This window comes from Lygodium microphyllum, chromosome 29 (assembly GCF_053477565.2).
Source record: "Lygodium microphyllum isolate KBCC chromosome 29, Lygodium_microphyllum_v1.1.10, whole genome shotgun sequence".
NCBI lineage: Eukaryota > Viridiplantae > Streptophyta > Polypodiopsida > Schizaeales > Lygodiaceae > Lygodium > Lygodium microphyllum.
In genome coordinates, this window is record NC_141163.1 from 76,559,158 (window position 1) to 76,565,468 (window position 6,311).

Below are 6,311 nucleotides of genomic sequence, written 5' to 3' on the forward strand. Positions count from 1 at the left end.
TCCCTACCCCCTTAGAAGGCTATTGCTGTTGATACCAAGGCAAGGGAGAAAAATCCAAAGGGTGAATGCTAAGCATTCAAAAATAGAAACTCCACCTTAGTAGATGTTCTGCACTCGCCTCCATTATTGTTTGTACTTATAAATTTAGGATCACTGTCTATGGAAGGATTGAATGACCCAAGCTTACATAAGAAATAGGTATAATGAATCAGGTTAAATTCATGGAGGGCACGTCAAACCACCCCCAGCTGGTTGCCAACCCTATCCAAGGGGGTTCTAAATAACCATGATGAGAACATGGACCGAACCCGCCATGAGAGGTCTCTCCATGGATTAGTTTGTAACATAGGAGGACACTTGGATGCTAGGGTGGGCTCTGGCTATAAATTCCCTGCCTCTCCAGGCCCTACTCAAATGATCTATGTGACTTGGGATGGATTCTTGAGGCCCTGTTACTAGTGTAAGGGGGGAAACTTGGAGGAAATAAGACGCATCCTCACGGATTGCGGGAATCGTCCTTTTTGGACAGGACTTGTATCTTAGTTGAAATGCCAATATAAAGTTTATTTCCAAGGAATTTGTCTGAAATGTTTTCATGTCAATGCATAAATTTACATAAAGAAACATGTGGCTAATGGGTTAATTAAGGAAGCTACTTGTATGTGTTTCCACTAATGTGCCTTAGGTAAGTAGAAAACTAAAACTACCAAGGGAAGCGGGTGGTCCAAGAGAATTGGGAGGCTTCTCACAAGGTTTTACTAACGTCGAGCCTAGAAAATTGCTAGGTTATAACCCTGATTCATGTTGTTTTAGGGGGATGGAATGGGACTATGCCTTACGAGCAAAGAGGTTGAGCTTCGCTCTCGTTTCCTATTCTCTTTAAACTAAGTGTAGCACGGGTCTGCTTCGGCTTGGATATCTTTGCATAAAGTAGGATGTCTAGGACTCGATGCTAGAATGTTGCCAGGAGATCTTGACCACTAGGAACCCAAATTCAGGTTGATCCTAGTGGGTTTAGTCGCAAACATTCCGTTGCGAGGTGGGACTTAAGAAACCCTAGGCGACAAACCCCGTAACATTCCATGGGATTGCTGGGCAACATTGTTTAGATTCATCTCTCAATGGATTGCTAAAAACGTGCCTAGACAGCAGGCACGTTACAGGATATCATCAATACCAAGGTCATGAACCAAATGACCTAACCCTATTGTGGTTGGTACACCGACCATGAATAATAGCCAGATGACAGCTATCCTTATCTACTCTAGTTTGTGGCTCAGTTAGTATGCCACCTTAGTTAGTTGAGTTTGGCCAGAGACCCATATATAGGGTTCTTCTATTTCTATGTACTAGAGTTCTTTTTGGCTTACACAACTAAGAAGAGGAAAATTGTTTTCAGCCTCCACCTATGTGTGTATTCCCCCATTGTGCAAGCAAGAAAGCTACAAGTGAGACTCCTTCCTTCTCTCCCATAATCTTGACAGGGGGGTTTAAAGTCCCAAAGGGCAGCCCCATTTGGTCCTAAGTTTTGTCCACCATTTTGTATCTTGGCCAATTTGTTGCCTCTTCCTCTTCCAGGCTCCGTTTCAGCCTTTGAAAATCCTGGGTGTCCGTCTCGGCATCCCGCACTGACTAGCAGCTCCCGGCATCTCGCATGGCAGTCAGAAAAATTATCAAAAATCCACAAGTGTCACTCAGTCGCCTTTTAAAAGCCGTCTTTCACTTGGTCCTTAAAATTGTCCTAGCTGCAGCCGCCACCTTCGATGTTAAATATTTTTCCCCTAAATTCTGAATTTTTTGGCAAATTTTAGGTACATTCCAGGCTCAAAACTCCGCTCTCATTGGTGACCCACAACAGGATAGGGCGACTCAGCCTGTCAAATCCCACAACATATCTGCACAAAACAACCAAAGGAAGCATCAAGTTGATACAAAATAGATACATATTAAAACACAGTACAATGCTCACCCTACCCCCTGACAAAACCAAGGCACGAAATCCACAAGGAGTAGGCCTAGCATAATCTGATAGAAGGTCCGAAGCTAGTCACTAACCGACTACTCCAACACGGCCAAACTAACAAGAACTATCAAAGAGGCCGCCCTAAGTGGTGGTCTGAACTGCTTACCTAACTAAGGAAAACACAACTAGGAGCTCCTACTAGGCGAGGATTCCTATAGACTCGTAAAGGAGAGATATCACCCGGACAGGGCCACGAGAAGTCTCCGCGTGACATAGGCTCCTTCCAAGCTCTTCTTTGAACCTGTCTAGCACAGGACTAAAACAAGAAACCATTAACCGCACTTGTACTAAACAAACAACTGGCCGTCTTGGCCTAATGAAATAAAACATTTAAAACCTCGCAAAACTGGCCCTCTTGGCCGAATGAAATAAAACATTTAAAACCTTGCAAAACTGGCCCTCTTGGCCGAATGAAATAAAACAACATAGCACCTACACATCCCTCCCCGAAATAGTATAGATATACAATAATACACTCCTTTCCAAGGAGGAAAATAGGGCTCGCAGCCCTAAACTAAATGCATAAGATTATGACCCATCCCTCCTGCATATATAGCAAGAGGCTACGCATAACATGTTGTCTAATCAGCCTATGGGTCCAGGATAACAACGGTAGATGGGTCTCGGCTACTCTTTGCATCACCCATATCAACCATCACCGGCCATATATTGCATGCTCTGATAACATTCCCCACAAGCGATCGGGTCTTGTCTCATTATTGATAGCAATATCCAAACTAGGACCATAGTTGAAGAAAAAGTCTTCTTCATAAGCAAGGTTTGCCAGTGAATCCGCAAGCTGATTCCAGTAACGTGGAATTAGCTGAAGAGACACTCTCTCAAATTTCTCAAGTAGGGTCATGGCAGTCCGATGATACATACAAAGGTGATAGGCTCTTTGATTTCTTACACACAACTAGAAATTCCTCCAAGTTTAGCTATATCAGGGAAATTTTCAATGTTCCTTTTGATTTGAAGGAGTTATTGGAGGATCTTGAAGATAAACTTAAGGAGTACATATATTTTTATGATAGACATGTGCAAGGTTTAGAAGTTAATGGATTTGTTCATTATAGTGATGTCATGGGAGCCACCAGTACATCCAGGTCAACTTTGCTAGGCAGGTTCAACCTCATTGATGAGGAATTCAGGAAGAGAGAAACATGTTGCCCTTTCCACAGGTATCAACACCAATGCCTTCTGATTCACAAGGATGTTGGATTTATTGTGTATCTTTAGTACATGGAAAATTCTTCTCTAGGTATAGACCAACAAGGAAAGCTAGAGGATCTTGCAAGTATGAATAAGGAGGTCGAAGAGAAGGAGGAGATGTTCCAAGAAGGTATTGAGAATCAACTTGTCCAAGGTTTTGATGTAGGTTTGTTCAAGAGTGACAATATCACAATGGTGGAAGAGAAGGAGATCGAGCCAAGTGCACAGGTTGATGAAGAAGGTCCTCTTGCATGTGTTCCAACATTTTCCACTTATCTTATCAACAAGAATAGATATGTGTTGCTAAATGATATTCAACATCTTTTTTATCTTAGAGAAGATTATTGCTTAGCAATCCTTGCAGGTTGGGGCAAAAATGACATGAATTTTATAGGTTATGAACAAGAACCACTAGCAAGTCTTGATGTTGAGGGAGAGAATCTCCAAGACAGCTCTATAGCCTTACATACATGTATTAATCAGATCGTAGAATACGAAAAGGGGGGGCTACCTACAGAAGAAGAGTTCTTGTAGGTCCAGAAGAAACTTCATATTGATGATGTAGGGTATGAAGAGAGATTGAAGTCTCCATCAGATGAGAAACCCAAGAGTTCAATAAATCTTTATGATGATAGTCTTCTCGAAGAAGACGAACACCCTAAGGTATGAAATATAATTCAAAGTTACCCATTGAGTTTATGTTAGACTTTATTATGCATTATAGATATCTTATATCTTATACTGTTGTGGTTTGTTGTGTAGATTGAGATTGAAGATCTGGACAACTTTCTTGGAAGGGCCAAGGGCTCTAGGCCAATGAAGCTTGGGAAAAATCAAAGCCTTGGCCATTATATTGGAAACTTAAACAATCAAACAATTGTAATATATCATAGTAGATTGTCAAGCTCTCCAAGTCTACCAATGATGGCTTTGAGAGCTATCTCAAAGGTAATTGGATCTCAAGTTTTCAGCAGAGGTTTGGACAATATCATTTTAGTGGAGAAGGAAGAAGCCATAAGAGTTTTTGGCTTCATGCCTAGATACAGTGGATCTAGAGCTGGATATTTTGGAGTTCTTGGCTCCTATTTTCTCTCTTATGCAGGAGATAGTAAGAATTTGAAGCTTCTTCCAGGCTATCGAAAACAGGAGTTTTTGAAATAGAGAGGTCTTATTGAGTGGGATGAAACAAAAGATTCCTCTAGAGGCCCTGTCGAGCTACCTGAAACCAAGGACTCCTCTGAAGGCCCTGTTGAGGTGCCTGAAACTAAGGACTCCTCTGGAGGCCCTATCGAGGTGCCCGAAACTAAGGACTCTTTTGCAACACAATCAGACTAGAAGATGCCAAAGATGAAGGGTTTCTTGAAACCCATCTTTTCCCAACTCTTTGTTTGGTTTGTAACCATTCTCTAAATCTTTGCTTTGCGCAAGAATTTAAATATCTATCTTTTCTTCTTTGGGTAACAATTTGTATAGTCCTTGCTAAAGATGATGTATTGCTTGATGTGGTTGTATATTTAAGCTTGAATTTATCCCAGATTTGTCGATAAAACCATTGAAATACCTCTAATAAAGTGTTGGCTTTGTGTCTTCCACCTCCATGTCTTGTGTGTCTGAAATATTTTGTTCTTGCTTAATAATGTGATTTTTCCATACCTTGGGTTGACCAAATAGATAGAGATCCATATTGTTTAATAAAGTATGGAGCATGGTTGTATAGAATATGCTGCATAGTCAACAATTAAAGAAAGCTATTAAAAAACATTATATGAGTTCGACAATGAAGAAACAAACATATACAAACTTCTTACCATATAGTGAGTAAAGTGTTGATCACCCCAAGCTTCTGTCATCGCCTTTTTGAAAAGGTTCAATTGGTTTTTAAAGTCTTTGAGATCATCATCATTCCATTCAATCTTATCACAATAAAAAAACACTTTGTCTAGTGTTTCCCAAACTTTAGCTTTTCTATTCCGAGCTTGTCCATTATTAGTGTGATCCTTAATTGCATTATGTAGGGATTTCCACTGATTAAATTTAATAGTTGAGCCACCATTTCTCGATTTTATCTTGCCAAGTCTCCCATGAAAGCCTAGAAACCTTCTAGGCTTCACTCCACCAATAGATGGTTTTTTTGGGACACAATTACCATCCTTAGACTTATGAAGATCTGGTTCAATAACAACATTGCCACCATGCAAACCAATTGCAGAGAGAACTTTTTCAACCTTTGTTATAGCATCTGTTCTAGTTGATAATGGCTTCAGCTTCCATGCAAATCCTATATAGAGATGAACAAGCTTTTCAATTATCCTGCAAAGTGTATGAAGTGTGCAAATATGGGCATTCACTAAAGGAATGTCCAAGTCTAGTTTACAGTGTGGATCCTTATTGTGCCTAGAGGGAGCTCTATTCCAATTGCTTGAGTTTAACTCTGCAGCTGGTGACATGCAGTATAAGCAAGGAGATCTCGAGTTGGCTCCCTTTGATACATTATACATACATTTGAGTGTCTTTAGGTCACCAGCTATGTGCCACTCAATCTTGTAGTTCCCAAATCCTTCAACAAATAGCTCTTCTCCTGCTTGTTGCCTTTGAATAACATTAGGTATTGATGTTTGATTAAAAACCCAATATAATATATCAAAATTCTCAGTATCTACCTCAAATGCTCCTAACCACCAGATGTTATATTCAGATTGAACACTAAATGATGTTGAGTGATTGCAATGACCTGACGAAAGTGCTCTATTCATCAAGGTGCCAGAGATTCTCTCCAATTTTTTACATTTCAGAATCTCACTTTCATCAAGTTTAATCACAAATCTAGCCACTCCTTGTGCTCTGCTACTACTAACAAGTCATAAAATTTGATCATTAAGCATTGTAGGGTGGGCAAGTCAAGGAAAATATTGTTAAATTCATTGAATGTAACCTCATTTTTCTTGCCCTTGAAGGTAGCCTTGATATGAAAAGGCTCACCTAGAATCCCCATCACTTTGTTATTAACTATCTGTCTGATAGTCCTAACCACAAATGGCTTCGGAAGTATGCAATTGCGTACCTGTCCTTGCTTCAT